General features: G+C 38.4%; 1 protein-coding gene across 2 annotated transcripts in view; it reads left to right on the plus strand.

Annotated features, from left to right (window-relative positions):
* Positions 1-2,158: 2,158 nt before the first annotated feature.
* GRM3 (glutamate metabotropic receptor 3) overlaps positions 2,159-17,294 on the plus strand; it is a 235,883-nt gene continuing 220,747 nt past the window's right edge. The window contains exon 1 of one of the 2 annotated variants that reach the window (XM_036246946.1): positions 2,159-2,484. The gene's annotated coding sequence lies outside the window, so the exon portion shown is untranslated. The remainder of the gene's footprint in view (positions 2,485-17,294) is intronic. The other variant, XM_036246947.1, reaches the window with a different exon arrangement.

Here is a 17,294-nt window from a genome sequence, read left to right on the forward strand (position 1 = left end):
CAGCTACTTTCCTTTTTTAATGAGATAAAAACATCAGCTTTCTTTTACTTTTCTCAATCTCAACTAATTCTGATAAACTTTTATTTTTTCATTTTTTTTTCTTTATTGATTTTTAGAGAGGAAGGGAGAGGGAAAGAGAAAGAGAGAGAGATAAAAAACATCGATGAGAGAGTAAATTGACTGGCTGCCTCCTGCATGTCTCCACTGGGGATTTGGCCCATAACCTGGGCATGTGCTCTGACAGGGAATAGAACCAGCAACCTCTTGGTGCATGGGTTGACACTCAACCACTGAGCCACACCAGTCAGGCTGATTCCGATAAAGTTTTAGAAAAACAAAAGGGAATCTTCTGAATGAAATCAAGAGATGCTAATATGGCTTCCTGATGCATGGAAATCCTTGCAGTGTGTAGAGCTTTATCTTCTCCATTGCTGTGTCATTGCTCTTGGGTGTACAGTTGACTATTGGACAAACATTGTGAAAATGCTCTCTTATGAAAGTCTACCGTGTTTGTGGTAAGCAGTACATGTTAGATAATAGTAATGAAATGCAAAGGAAGAGTGATGTTGCTTTTATTTTGACAAGGCTATTGCATTCTAGATAGAATGGTGTTGGAAGGGGGACTTTACAATATTTAAGAGTATTACTACTTAGTGACATTCTAATTTTTAATATATTAAGTTTCTAGTTTCAGTAGTATTCACACTGGACTATATGACTGAGCACACATGTCTTCTAAATATTGTTAGCTTCTAAAGGAAACAGTGGTAAAAATTATTTCTGTAGTTTACATGTTTTGGCTAGGTTACAAAGGAGGCAGTTGTTAAACAACTTAACATTAAATATTAAAGAATAATGGTTCATTAAAGAATTAAGTTGAATTGTCTCTGGCAACATATAACTCAGTCCTTGGTTAACACAAAGTTAGTATATCAGATTGAAAAAATTAATGACAGTGAAGGTTCAGTTTTGAAATTAAATGCAATGTGTTTCTGAACATGGAAATATGCCCGGAATTATACCTTCAGGATTTTATCTGTAGCTCGGAGTCAATTCAAGCTATTTTCGTTTGCCTTTTTCTCTTTTGTGCCTACGTCACCGATTTAAGGTTTTTATTTATTTAATTTTAAGAAGAAAGAAGAGATTCTGTGGAGAACATTGACTGGGTCTGCTAACCACAAGGAGGACTAGAGAAGGACTAATGTGTGTGGGTGGGGGTTGCTGCAAGGGGGCAATGTGACAGCATAGAGGGATAAGAAGGAAAATAATTCAGCACTCTCCTCTAATCTTATTCCACCCAAGAAATTTGAGAGAATGCGAAAAAGCAGCAACCCAGCATTCTTGAAGGGGCGTGTCTTCCCTCCAGGGGCTGTCCAATCGAATTCCTTCAGAGGGAGCAATTGCAAGAAGATTGATGAGGGTTGCTAGGAAACGAGAGCGTCTCCCTCCGCCTGACCCAGAGATTGTTCTGCACAAGCTCTCTCCAGGGGCTTGCAATGTGCAGTTGAGCTGCGTGCGGGGTAGAGCTGTACACCGGACTCGCAAGCAACCTCGCTCCCTCGCTCCCTCTCTGCTCCCGCTCTCCCTTTCCCCCTAGCATGAGGTTAGCTGGGTGCTCGGGACCATGGGAGACCATTTCTTGGGCTGTTAGTACTTGCTCTCCCTCAGACCAAGAGCTCTAACAGAGCTTCAAAGTTAGAGCCGGATCTCCTGCCGCCCCACGCCCCTTCACCCCGCCTCTCCGAAATTCCCAACATTTGCATGCACTGCCTAAGGATTTCAGAGTGAGGCGAAGCAGCCCAGCCGGCAAAACGGCTCCGGCTCGCCATTCAATAACCCTCTCGTCTGTCTAGGTACTCTGGCTCACCGAAGACTCTGCAGATACACCCCTATAACAGAGAGGGAAGAATGGGGGGAGGGGGGAGGAGAACGAGAGAGGAAGGAGAAAGACAGAATGAGGAGGACAGAATGCCAGGTCCCTGCCTCAACCGAGAGTCCTAATTAGATGCTGTGGTTTCAGCCTGGCCAAGGTGAAGGAAAGTTGCTTCCGTGCCTGGGAAGTGTGTTTGCCTGTAAAGAGGAGAGGGACTCCTCTGGGAACTGCTCCCCTTCCCTCCGAGAAAGACCACTGGGTCTCCCTTTTTCCCAACCTCCTCCTTCTCTTCTCCTCCCACCCTCCCTTTACCCACTCCCCACTGACTCGGAGGCCTGGATGTTCTGCCACCGGGCAGTGGTCCAGCTAGCAGCCGAGAGGGGGCGGTGGCAGGGGCAGGGGGCACTGTGACAGGAAACGGCGCGCACAAGTTGGCCATTTCGGGGACAACATAAGTTCTTCTTTGGATTTGGAAAGGACAAAGCCAGCAAGCTACCTCTTTTGTGTCGGATGAGGAGGACCAACCATGAGCCAGAGCCCGTGTGCAGGCTCAGCCGCCGCCACTGCCACCACGGTCAGCTCCAGTCTCAGCCAGGAGTTGTCAGTGCAAGGTAAGGAGCCCGGAGAAGGACGCGTCCCTCTGGAGGGCGCCCGGCGAGGGCACGGAGGCTCGGGCGCGCGTGGGGCAAGTGCACCCGGGAAAGTTGAGGTAGACACAGGCCAGTACCTACAGCTCTGCCAGGGGTGGGGAGGGTGGGGGGCAGTGGCCATGTGGATGTGCGTGAGTGAGACTTTGTGTGTATGCGCGTACTTTTGTGTCTCCGGGAGGGAGGCAGCTTTCAGAGCACAGATCTGCAGCCAGAATGAGGGGTGGAGGGACAACTAAAGCTCGCAGACTCCCAGAGAGACCAGTCTCATCAGCCAACCATCTCCAGCCCTGTTCTGGGCTCAGGATACGTTTCAATTGGGGGACTCTTTAGGCTTTGGCACAGGAAATCCTGCGATGACTGGCTGCCACACTAGCTGTTTCATGTGGGTGTGGAGGTTCCAGGCGAGGTGGGCAGTGGACAGCGGGACTTGGTCCGTGTTGCAACCGAGATACACTGCAGCGAGAGGCGGCCAGAGGTTCTCTCTGCTGCAAGCACGCTTGGAAATGATCCCTAACTCTGTGCCCTTTGCTCTCTTTGGCTTCAGCGAAAAATCGAAAAGCCATTCTGGGAGCATATCTCTTCATCGCTCCTGTTCCGTTTTCTTATCTGACAGTGAGATAACCAAGAGAGGGCGAGAGATTCGCGATCTAGAAATAGACTAGGTAATATATCCAATAAGCTTGTTTCTTAAGGATTTCATTTAGATTTTCTTCTAGTTCCTTCCCTGCGTTAACAAACGTGGAAGATTCCCCTAACGTATAACACTTTAAGGTAGATATTTTAAGGGGATATGTCTTTGCCTTTTAAGTATTTTAAAGCATTGTACATTTTGATAACAAAGGGCAAAACTGTACATTTCTAATAATCTGTGGTCAACTGCTCATCTAATTTGCTAATAAAATTTTTCTACTGTTATTTGAATAGTGCTGTATTTGACATATTTAGTTACATATCTGTATATTCAAAGTTGAGGTCATTGTGAGTTGACGTCAGTGCACGTTAAAGACCTCAGCAATAGTTCAGTACTTTGAGTTTCCTGCTTCAATTTATTTGTGCTACCTGATCTTAGAACTATTCAGGAGAGCTACGTTGTATGTCTTCAAGGGGGAGAAAGCATTTATTGGTAGAGAAACATTATTCATTTTTCTAAATCTAAGTTTGTTTTGGTTTATCTGATCACATATTTTAAATCTGCAACCTGAACTCTAATTGTTTACATAAATTTATTTAATATATGCATGACAAGAACATTTAGATAGCCTTTACACTAAACACCTGTGGGTTACACAGTACCTACCAAAGATGTTTAGGTTATTCATTAAGTGCTATACACACACCCCTCAAAAGAGCCCAATAAAATTTGAATAAAGTTTGTAAACTATTGCACACCAGACCTTAATAAAGTGATATTTCCCTTTCATAACATCGTGTCTTGTATTTACAAAGATTTCTATAACCTATAGGTTTTAGCTGTCCATTCTTTCGGGTTCTGATCATCCAGCAGGACTACAATAGCTGTGCCCCAAGGCTGACTTGATTTATATTCAAAATAATACAGGTGCTCAGGCTGGAAACTGAGGAGAATAAGTCATGAAACTTATTTTTCACAAATAAAAGAACAAAATGCTAGAATATCTACATTGGGCTAAAAGGAAGGTAAATGATAAGAATGACTTTTAGTATTGATAAGTCTCCACACCCCCAAAAAAATTTTGTATAAAATCTCTTGTTCTATGATCTAGATGCTTGCCAATGAACTCATTGAAAATTATGCCAACACAAGGAATAGGATAAATTTGGGCAACTTGCGGGGTAGAGACCTATTCATATAAACTGAATGGTATTTTTCACAATTCAGGAATATGTGATTATTAAATTGAGAAAATGTATGAAAAACTACATAAACAAAATGTTATTAATAATGAAAATATCTTTTATGAACCACTCATTTGTATATGATGGTCTTTTTAAAAAGTTGCAGTGTACATATGAAAAGAAATGAGTTGTAAACCATGATTTACCTCACAATGGCCAAACATCAAAATGATCTCATCTCTAAAATTTTATGACTGCAATTAAAATTGGAGGGTTGAACAAAATCAAAATAGGCTAAAACTGAGTTCTAATTAAATTTCAATTAATAATTTTATTGAATAAAAGAATGAGGATAAATGTCAAAAGGTCATCTGCCTTACTTCTCTTCTTCATGGCAGGTGATTAACCAGAACAGCACAAGATTGAGGATGGTCTTATTTTGAAAGACTCCCAGCAATAACATTTTTACAACTTCCCTGGATACCTTTTCCTCTTCCTTATTTCATGTCAAACTTTTTTCAAATCAAACCCTTTCTCTTTTTTGTCCATTTCTCTAATAGATATCAATCACAAAATGTTGCAAGATTTTTTTCCAGGGTCCTAGCTGCCTCCTGCCAAAATGTAGTCATTGGCTTGGGTATGAAATGTTTCCTATTGTTGTCCTGTACTCATCATCCCAAGATACCATTAAACAAAAGAAATGAAAATTAATACCTAATCTCCATTGAAAACCAGGCAGACCACATGCATTTATGCACACTGGAATGTGGGTGAGAATTGTTTTCTCCAGGGGTTACTCCTCCCAAAAAGGGAGTTCTATTTACTCATAGCTTTGCTATTTTACACTGTTTATTGTGCATTTTCTTCTCTTCTGAGATGCTCTAAATGCATCCAATTCTGCATTAGGTAAATTTGTTGAAAGTGTTCCCTAGAAGTAGCATAAAATGACAGATTGTTCACCAAGACTGAACACATAAAATGAGTACAATCATAGTAATCACACAGACGGTAGAAGCTATTAGGTCATTCTCCTCCTTCCATTTCTAATGTAGGCTTGGTCCCCATAGCATACTGTATTTTGGAGTACTTCAGTCCAGTCTGATTTTAAATGGCTCAAGTAATGTCTTTTTCCAGCGCATTTGAAAGACTATTTCACAGTCTAATAGTTCTCCCTATTAAGAACTTTGTCATAATATTCAGCCTAATTATTCCCTGGTTCTATTTTGTCCTGTTACTTACTCCCTATTATAACCCCTCTGGACCATTTTGTTGCCTAATTTAGAGTTCGTCTCACATTTATACAGGATTTGCATGACACAAAAGCTTTATACAGGAGAGAAAACAAAGGTGAGAGTTCTATATCGGACACCTTTTCTAAATATTTAAGATATGTCTTTCAGGTTATCTATATGATATATATGATTATATATTCTTAATAACTTATGTTACTAACATAAGTGTGAGGAAGTTTTCCATCTCTTATATTAATGACCCATGTGAATATTGAGGTGATTTCTTCTAAGTAACATTCTATGTGGATGCACATTTATGAGACATTTTCACTGCATATTTGATGTCAACAGAACCCTGTCAGCACCCACACTACAAGGGAATTCTGTGACATGCTGGTCTGATGCTCCACTGAGCCCCAGAAGCTGTTGTCATGTAAATTTTACTATTGAAATGAAAGTGACTTCCTCAATTAATACGATGTGCTAGGAATATAATAGTGTATATAGTTGAGGTGTATACAGTAACATGCTACAGTAAGTTATGTTAGAATACAGTAGCCCCTTCATATTAAAATAATGTTAAAAGTTAGTAGAATTAAGTTTGAATTGATCACTGTGCTATATCATGAAAAGTACGTTTGACTCATGCATATATCAATATTCAATAAGTTTAGATTCATAAGGAGGTACCATATGTGAAGGTGACCATATGTGAAGGTGAGTTTAAAAATAGGAAAACCTGAAATAACCACAAGAGAGAAACAGGTTTTTTACTCTGTTCACCTAAAATCTGGTTCTAAGATATCCATGTGTAGGCTTCTTTTAAGAGGCTTAAACAAATATCCTGATAGACTTACCATCCCACTCAATTGTTTCTCCAAGTCCCAGCCACTGAAATGTTAATTATGCTAGTCAGTAGAGGAGTAAATGATATAAATCAGGAAATAAGTTTCTAGGTTAGACTTGGCAAGTCCAGAAAATATAAGATTCAGAGTAAAGTGAGTCAGCAGCTAAAAACCCAATTTAATGTTGTCTTTTTCACTGCTTGGTGAACATTAGACTGCACATAGAAACATTCATGTAGATTAAATTAAGGAAACAGTCAAAAGAAGTGGCATTCTAAAACTGAATATATCTTTAAGAGAATAAAATCAGACTCCATAGAATAAATAATTTTTAAACCAAAGTTTTTTATAGTACCATTCATCACGTAGCAGTGAGTACCCTCAAAATGATTTTCCTTGAAAACGAGGGGAAATCAATTTTCTTGGTGTAGGAAAAGTAGGCCATTAATGTACTTGTGACTTTTCCCCGGGACTGAGGTACTCTAAGAAGTCTCTGCCTATACAGACTATAATAATTCCACATCAAGTGAGTAATCTTTTTATAAAACTGAAAATTATACATTGTACTTTAAGAACAGGATAGGAAATAAACTGGGAAAACATTCAGGTATGATTTCTACAAGCATAGGCTAAAACATCATGTTTGAAAATAAAACCACATATAGAGAGGGTCTCTCCACAGAAAGCCAAGGTAGCTATCATTTTTACTTGCCTGTGTAGCACTAAACACACCCACACACATACCCACATACACAGACAACATTTGAGTAAATTCATTTCAAAGAGCACAGGTACACACCAAACAGAAATTTTTGAAACCATGACACTAAACACATAGTTTGAAAAACATTACAACCTATATATGTAGTATGAGATTGTTAAGAATATGACAATTTAAAGACACTCCCCATAAAAAAAATAGATTTCCTTAAGAAAGAAAAGATAGCTCATACGCAAGCAATCAGTCAACAGATATTTATTGAATACTTATTATAATCAAGATTCTACACATACCATGGGGACACAAGAAAAAAAAATGTGAAAACATACAAAATTTCACAAACACATGTAAACTTGAAGGTATTCTAAAAATCAAACTTGAAACTCTAGAGAAGAGTTTCCACCCAACAAAAAAAGTCAATTTCTTCATTTAACAGATATATTTAGATTTAAAATTTCAAATATAGGTTGGAATATTATCCATTTCTCCATCAGAAGGATGTTGGTGTTGAGGAGAATACAACTTCCATGTCTTCTAGAGCTTTGACAAAAACTCAAATGTGTGGCCTTTTGGACAAGTGTCTGCTATTTCATATTGTTGGAGTTGTTGTATCTCTGGGGGTTGTAGCTTTCTAATTTTACTGTGGTTGAACCAAGAGAGAAGGGATGCACAGATTCCTACAAAAAGTATAATTCCATAAAAGATTTTTAGGAGATGAAGAAGGCTGTTATCTTTCAGATTGCAAAGTGATCATAGAATGTAAAGAATTTCTTTGGGTTGAATTCCATGGAAGTTTGTCACTGACCTGTGTTCCTGAACTATGAAACATGAATATTTGAGCTAAGTGTCTCTTAATAAATAGACAATTAATAAATACAAGAAATAAAATAAAATTTCAAATACAGATATTCTGACATAGTGGAGACATCATGCTGGATGCTGTGGGGTGACAAAACTAATGCTACGTCATAATAATAGGTGATATTATTGACCAATTGCCATGTGCTGAGAACTCTGCTAAAACATTGCAGGGATCATCTGTCTAATTTAATACTTGCAAGAGCCCTATTAGGTAGGTACTAAGAAAGGGAAATGGAGGCCCAGAGAGATAAAGTAATCTTCCCGAGTCCAAGGTGTTAACAAGTCAAGAACTGGAATTCAAAACTTTCTTATTCCAAGTCCTTTTTTTCTTTACTACTAAATTATATTGTCTCCCAATTTATGTTTTATGTTGAGCTTCATTTCATTTAACAAATATTTTCTGCACTCCAAGTAGAGGAACATATTTTGGTCAAGAAGACCAATGACTAGTGAAACGAAACCACTGGGTTCTTTAGGCTCAGCCTTTCTCTACCACTATCAGTCACAGTCTCCTCTGAGGGACCAAGGAATGCAAATGGAAGGAATAAATTGAACAATTACTTAAAATTAACTAGAGCTAAGGGAAAAAATAAAAATCAGAAAAGTCTATGAGCATATAAATTTATTAACAAGCTGAGAGAGAAACACCAGGTGTGAAAAGGGAACAAAATATATTTCCTGGAGCTTTCTTTTGATGAACATCACAATCTGCAAAACTAAAGACAGTGATAAGAATATAATCTCACAAAGAGCTAGCATGTAGGTGAATAGCATTTCTGCTTGTTAAGGCTACAATGCTAATGTTTCTCTCCCTACCTACTCCCCCCACCCCCCCCCAGGAAAACAAACTGGTAAAAATGTTTTATAGACTAGTAATTTTTTTTTTACAATTTATTTTATTTTATTTTATTTTCATCACCATTTACCCCTTCTATGCCCTCTGGACTCGTAACATTTTGAAATTGCTTTACTCTCAACTAAAGTATTATTCATCTTTATATAAGAAATGCAGCATTTTACACATTTGGCCATTTATTCATAATATATACAACAACTTTTAAAAGGACCAGTTCAAGGGTTTCAAATTTTAAGCAAACCAAGGACAAGAAAAGCAAAGTGACTGCTAATGATTCCCAAGCCTCAGCTAGTAGAGCTGCTGCGGGAAAACCCACATCTCATGGTTCTCTGACCTGGGTGCTTTCCCACAGGCAGGAAACTTGCTACCTTGGTTGCATAAATTTATATTTCATTTCAGACAACTAAACAGCTGAAATGTGAGGCTTTACTTGAAAGTTTTTCTCTGACTTACGATTTGTGCTAGAATATTTTATGGACATAAAAATGAATGGATATCACAGATCTGTCTCTCCATCTGGTGAGGACTGTTTCTTTTGATTGTTAATAATATATAGCAAGTAGATTATTAGTCATATTTTATATTTTGCTTAACAGTTTTAATTCACCATGTGTTGATGAGTATAACATAATAGAAACTGCTTTCACAAAATACGTCAAAATACATGCCAATTTGGGAGATGGCACTACAAGGTCAGAACAGTTGGAATTTGTATCTGCCTCAAGGAGCAAATGAGATCTGGAGAATATAATTAACTGTTTCTATTTTGAAGAATCTCATTTTTCCTATAAAAGACCCTTTATATGCTGATGCTTTAATCCTGGTGATTTCTGTCAAGTTCAGATACACTGGTGACCAGATCAGATCACATTTCAGAATTACTGAGGAGCCATACCATGCGACTTAGATTCCTAACCCATCTCCTCAATAGATTTTAGTCAAGACCTGCTCTTGGGAAAAATGTTTTTAAGAAAGCTAAGAGCCCCACTTCTCCCCACCAAAATCATCTCTTCTAGTGCCTGCCTTGGTTCCTTAAATTTTCTGAATTTTAAACTAAAGTGTTTTATCCAAGAAGTACAAAAGACCATATACTTCTAGGTCCCTGTAGTGCACTACTCCTCCTACACATTGGATTTATTGGTTCACTTTTTCAGAAAACTAACTTCATCTAGTTTGGTGAGAAGTGGGCAGAGTGAAAAATTATAATTTTTGCCTGCTTCATAATTCTGTCTATGAAAAGCCCTTCCTTGGCTATGATTTCTTGAATATACATAATGCAGTAACTTGAGAGAAAAAAATACCTTTGCTGTAGTTGTGGAACAAACGAAGCCTTGGTAGGAAAAGGGTTGAAGTGTTATAGAGTGCTCACCCTCCTCACATTCTTTTCCTTCTAAAAGTCTAAATTTGTGTTTGTTGCTATGTGATGTAGGTAGGGAATCTGGTTATTTTAAGTATGCTCCTCAGATGGAAAAGGTTGGAACATATGAAGCACGAAAGAGTGAGAAAGTTGAAGGACAAAGTTGGAGCAGCTCTTCTTCCTTCCTTCCCACCCTCCCACCTATTGTACCAACAACAATCATCTGCTTACTTCTGCTGCAAATACTGTTCATCAAATTGTTACCCAGAAAAGCCTGCATCAGAATCACTTTGAAATTTACTTAAAAGGAAGAATACTGGGATACATGCATCCCAGATTACTTTTCTTTAGGTTGGAATTCAGGAATACCCACATTAAATAAACTCCCAGATTATTTTTTACACATATTAAACACACACATTTGAGAAACACTACTGTCTTAGTCTCCTCAGACTGCTATAACAAAATACTATAGACTTGCCTGCTTAAGTCATAAACATTTATTTCTAACATTCCTGGAGGCTAGTGTCAACATAAAAAGGGTCTAAACCTGTAGATAATTTTTATGAGTTTATTTCATCCAACTGACCACAATTGCCAGGTAGCAAACTCTCAACAGATTGAGAAAATACTCTGGAGATGGGCAGTTTTGCAGCTTTTTTTATACAGCATAATCAAAGGAACACTCATGAGAGAGTTACATGAAACCCATTGGTGATAGATTAAGGGGATGGGAGGAAGCAAAGCAAGGAAATTTCCGAGACTGGATAAAAAGTAAAGTAGGGAGACACAAAATTATTTTATGTTGGTGCGTACAGGGTAGTTAAAAATTAACATTTACAGCACATATAGATGGTATGTGGCAAACAAGATAACAATGAGAAGTTCTGAAGTCTCTTATTCTGTTGCAGAGGTCATGCCCTGGGGGGGTCTGGAAAAGATCACTCTGACATTTCAAAGGTATGTCATCTTAGATGCAAAAAGATAATAGACAGGTTCACTTAAGGTGAGAATTGACCTTTGTCAAGGAAGTAACAGGCCTAGAAAATTTTTTATGTTCAGACCATTTTATGTGGTTACTTTCAGTGTCTGAGTTTCTAGGGCCTGCCATGCAGGCCTCCACCTGAGCTTGTTAGGTTTAGTATGTGGCTCTTTTTCAGTCCATAATGGAAAGTTCAAGATCAAGGCATGGGCAGATGGGTTCCTGGTGAGAGCGCACACTTCCTGAGAGACCACCTCTTTGCTGTGTCTTCACCTAGTAAAGGAAGAGAGAGAGAGAGAGCACTGGTATGTCTTCCTCTTCTTACAAAGACACTAATCTCATAATGGTTCCCCCATCCTCATGACCTCATCTAAACCTAATTACCTTCTGGCCCTGGCCCATTTGGCTCAGCAGTTGGAGCATCAGCCATGGACTGAGGGGTCGTGCATTCAATTCCTGGTCATGGGCACATACCCGGGTTGCAGGTTTAATCCTGGCACTGGTCAGGGTCATATGGAAGGCACCCAATCAAGGTGTCTCACTCACATCTGTTTCTCTTTCTCTCTCTCTCCCTCCCTCCCACCCTTCCACTCTATCTAAAAAATCAATAGAAAAATGTCCTCGGGTGAGGATTAACAACAACAAAAATAAACCTAATTACCTCATAAAAGTCCCTCCTCCAAATTCCATCACCTTGGATTTAGGGCTTCAACATATGAAGGGAGGTGGGGCAGAAACATTCAGTCCATAACAATTAGAAGTAGAAATAAAATGATCATACAGAGAACACCCAGTTAATTACTGTACAAAATTTTTCCCCACAGCAAATCCACTCTAATTATATTAACCAGTTGTCTAAAACAAATTCTGCAAGAGTATTAATTAATTAATTAAGGTCAAGTAATAAAGTCCAGTCTCTGTGAGCTGTGTGAAAAGATTCATTTTCTGGAAATATCATATTGTTTCCATTGCAAAGGAATTTTTCTTCTATTACCTACAGTAAAGTCCACAAAGATACACAAACCCATACAATACATATCTTTTGAACATCTTTATTACGAAAGTTTCTCATTTTTTATCTTTTATCCTATATTTTATCATTGTAACTTTGAGATGTTACAAGGGAAGTTACTGGTTTTAAAGAGTATCATCAGTGAAAACATTCTATTTCTAAGAATAGAAATGCTTCTGGACTTGGATAACTGCACATTTAAAACTCAAATTGTCTTTATAACTATATTCTTGCGAGCTTGGGGAATGTGGGAAAACATTGTTTTGTTGCAGTTCTCCCCTTTGCCCTCCGGATCTGCAGAGCGGAGAAAAACTTCACTTGGCAACTTCTTATACCTTCTCTACTCAGCGTCTACTTCATTCAATTGAATGGTTGCTTAGTTGAAGCTGGCAATCCTCACAAATACTGCCAAAGATAGTTTTCTAAGCAGCCTCCAGAGCCACATGGGGTAAATGCTAAAGAGGGAATGAGGGAGGGGCATGAGAGGGTGGGGGAGGCTTAGGCTGGGCCACCAAATTTACCTCCTAGGGGGTCTAGGCAATCTCTTTGTGTTCATTTGCAATTGACACTTAATAACAGACTTCATGAAGAGAAAAGCTATGGAAAATAGACCACACACACACACTTTCTCAAACAGTAAAAAACAATTTAATTTCTAAAATGTAGGCTGTCTCAGGCCCCAAAATGTTAAATTGTTGAAAGCTACACTATCCTTAGCAGAGCCTGGCTTCTTTACCCTTTGATGGTTACAGTGCCATACCTGATAAGGGCACCTCCACTGGACCCTCCCACTGGCAGGGCAGCTTTGTCCAGCTAAAGCTAAAAACCCATCACCACCCCAAACCAGCTTCTTCCTTCTTCCTTCCAGAATCTAGGAGGGCACCATCATCTCCCCAGAAAAAAGTTCAAACTCTTGAAATGTATTGATATTTTCCCTGTGTTTGGTCCTCTAGTGATTCCTCCATCGAAACTCCCCTGGACAGTGTACTGTGCTCTTTTTTCTCCCACTGCTGCCAACACCATAGCCCAGGTTATCATCACTTACTCTTAAAATCACCTGTAATAGTTTACCTCTTCCAATCTTTTCTTCATTCATTACTTCTTTACCTGACATTTAGTGAGTACCTACTGTGTGTCCCATCACAGTTCTAGAGATATTACAGCAGCAAACAACAAAAATTCAGAAGGATTTTTGCTCTCATTCCGGCTACACTAAGTAGTGTGAGTCAGACTAACAAGAGAACTAGGTGCTATGAAGGACATACAATGACATGATGCAGAAAAGAATGATATTCAATATCACTACCAGAGAAAGTTTGATGAATAACTGACTTGACCATTCCATCCCCTGGTTTAAAAGGCAATAAATATAAACTCAGCACTTAAAAACAGAAGTTTGAACTTCCTAGCTTAGCCATCAAAAATCATTTTCAAGCAGGTCACCAATGTGTCTTTCCAAACTTTTTTTCTCAATATAAGCCTCTCTGCCCAGATTTTCTGCCTGCATACAAAATATTCCTTTGAGGATATTTGTAGACATAGTCCATTTAGAATAGGCTTTCCTCTTCCTTTTTACAAATCTATACTTTAAGGCCAATTTCAAATCTCCTTTCATCCAGTCCATACTAACGATGCTTTCATCTGACCTACCAAAGAAATTTTTACCCAAAACATTCATGTGATCTTCATCATATCTTAATTGCAAACAGTCTCCATTTAAAACTTAGTATGCCTAGAACGATGCAACAATGGAAACGTTGAACTTTAAGGTTGAATCTCCTCTGTCCCCAACAGGAGCCTATTTCAGGTTAGAAGTTGAGAAGGAAAGAGCTAATGCTCCTCAGGTCCTCTTCCACCTTCCTTGTCTCTCTTATGAACTCAAGTTCTGACTCTTCCGAAGTTAGAGGTGGAGGGTGGGCTTATGCAGGAGAATTATGAGAAACAAGTTCTTCTTGACAGGCTTCACACCCTCTGGGCCCCCAGATTTTTAAGGCTATATTTAAATTTGAGGGGGGGGGGGATAAAGAGAGAGTTAAGATTTCTTTCTCCATTGCTGGAGGTCTCACACCTGAGTTTCCTTGACACAAAATTTCCTTTCTCTGAGCACACCCCCCTCAGCACCTGCTCTTTCAGCAATTCACTCTATACAGAAAGACTCTCATTTCTGGGGTCCCATTTTCCCTCCGGTTGTTTCTCTTGGGCTAGGACTCTCTTTCCTGGCATTTGGTCCATAAAAATAAATAAATAAATAAATAAATAAGCCCACTAATATTGTTGCAGGAACAATTCCAGGCATTTCTTTATTGCTCCATGGCCAAAGCATCTAAGTATCTGGCCCCTCTTGCATCTTCTGAATTTCCCAGCCTGGCATCAGATCTAGCCCCTTTTGTGATGATTTGTGTTTTGGTACATATAAGCATTTCTTGATACTCTCCCTTGTGAACACAGTTTGACATAATAAATGTAGTGCATTCTCTTGTTTAAATAGGTTGTGGTTTCTGACTTAGTTGTGAATTTAGTAACATGCCTTGGTACCACTATACCAATAGATGCTTATGTGGAATGTATGAATGTAATACATTGTAAGAAAAAAAATTATAACTTTTTATAATCCATAAGAATGTAGTTTTTTGTTTGTTTTTATGGAGCTACCTGTACAAAGACTCACAGAAATCAATGCCTATGAAATAATTTAATATGTGTCTGGAACATCCATCTGTCTCCCTACTTAGAATAAATTCAAAAAGGAAAAAGATCTTGTCTCTCTTTTTCCATGGTCTATAATAATAAATGGAATATATAATAATATTTAACACATATTTAATGAATGACAGAATCCTATTTTCAATTTTATATTTATTCATGTGTATCTTCCATGCTAAAATATTAACCTTAAACTTTCCCTTTTGTATGTTACACTTTAAAAATCAGAACTATTTTTACAATCTTAAATTGCATTCATAATTATATTCATTTCCTAAAAACATTTTGGATCTCAAACAAAATAACTCCATGTAAAAATGTTAAATTTGGCAAGGAAACTGACATCACTTCGATTAGACAAGCCTTTATTGAGTATCCACTACTTTCAAGGCACTGGGCAAAGTACTGAGGAGGATACAGAAAATAAAAACTCACTCTGTTTCACCTAAGAGTTTATAATCTTATAGGAAAGATGAGATATGTGAATATGTTACTACAATAACAGGAAAAATCAGGAGCTCGCCTGTGAGACCCCTGAATGATAATAGTTCTGCTTAGCATAACTGTATCATATAAAAAAGTTGCTCCTGTCCAGGATCTTAAAAATGTAGGGAAAGCTGTTTGATACCTATGCAAAGGTAGAGAGATAGTGTGTGGACTGGCTTAATTTAACAATTGTATGTATGGGGGTCAGGGAGAAGGTATGTCTCTAAGAGCAGATGGAATCATGGCTAACATTCCTCCTGTAGGCAGAGAGAAACCTCTGAAAGCATCTGATCAGGACAATCTTAAAGCACAGTGTGAAGATAAATATGAGGAAATAATGCCTCGGGAGTCGGGGAGATGAGTTGACTCATTATGGCAATAGTTCAGGTGAGAGGTAATGATGGCCTAAGTAGGGCAGTGGCAATGGGAATAGAAAACACAAAATGAATCTAACAGACACAAAGATGAATAGTGCCTGGTAGGTAAGAATTAGCTGTTGGGTGAAAACACCAGCCAAGACAATTAAGCTAATCATTTCCTTCCTTCTACAATGAAAAAGGCCATGCTATATCAAATTCCTGGTTTAATAAAGGGACAAGGAGGTTTTTGAAAAGCAGGTATGGGGGAATGAGTAGGTAAGAGGGTGTCAAAGGGGGAAAAAAGAGGGACATCTGTAATAAAAAAATATTTCTAAATTAAGTATTAAAAATAAAAAAGGCTATATTTCAAGAACTTAGGTAAAAAAAAATAATCCAAGTGAAAACCACTTGTAAACAAGACAGAAATGAAAATAATAGCATTTATCCTAGACAGGCAGCAGGTTAAGCCACTGTGGAGTCACAGGCTTCTGCAAGAGTCACCCACTGGCCTCCTTGACTCTTGTTTTACCCCTCAAAATCAATCCAACAATACAAATCTGAGCATGTTACTTTCTGCTTAAACTCTCCAAAGATTTTCCATTGCTCTTGAGATAATCAAAACATGCTTTACCTGGCCCACTATGGCCTGTATATGCCTCCAGCTTTATGTCTTATTACTTTCAACTCACACTTCTTCCAGTCAAATAGCTAGCACGCCTTGCCCTTTGTCTCTCTCTCTCTCTCCAGGCCTTCTCATAGACTGGGCAACTTCCCAGGGCTCTGGCCCACTCAATTAGAATTTTCATGGCTCCATTAGAATTCTGTACCACATCTGACTGCCTATAGGGGGTTAGTTCTTGCTGCTGTGTACTTCTCAAGCTCCCTGTACCCTTCATCATACTTTACTATACTTGTCCACCTCCCTACTGCAGTCTGTAAGTGCTACAAAGACAGAGACCATGACTGCTTAGTCACAGCTGTATCTCTATAACCCAGCAGAGTGAGTAGCACAGAGTAGATCAATAAATATTTATTGAATAAATGGAGTAGTGGTTAATTAAATTACTCTGAAGCTCATTTTCCTCATCTTTATAATCAGGTATTGATCTTTAAGATTCCTTTTAGTCATATAGTTTATATAACTAAACTCCAATAAAGAAGACAGAATTCAGCATCCAAGTCTGAGTCAGTATCATATTATATTTAAAATATCATTGGGTCCTACTTATAAATTTACATTTTAATTGTTGTCTAAATAGCAAAATCATTAATAACATTAGTGATATGTTTCCTTATTCCTCAACTTGTCCTTATTCTGCAAACATTTCTCCTCTTCACCTTAAACAATGAGATATGAGTAACAAGGAAATAGATGAAAGTAACCATAAAAACTGACAGTTGCGTAAACTTCCCAAGAACATCAGCTTCAGGCAGATTTCTGCCTCCCAGAACTTTCACAAATGAAAAGACATTTTAGACATTTTCATAGAAGAGGATTCATAAAGCTCATTTGATAATTCTGATTCCCACCAGCTCCAAGGT

Source organism: Molossus molossus, unplaced genomic scaffold (assembly GCF_014108415.1).
Source record: "Molossus molossus isolate mMolMol1 unplaced genomic scaffold, mMolMol1.p scaffold_m16_p_7, whole genome shotgun sequence".
In the NCBI taxonomy this organism is placed as follows: Eukaryota; Metazoa; Chordata; class Mammalia; order Chiroptera; family Molossidae; genus Molossus; species Molossus molossus.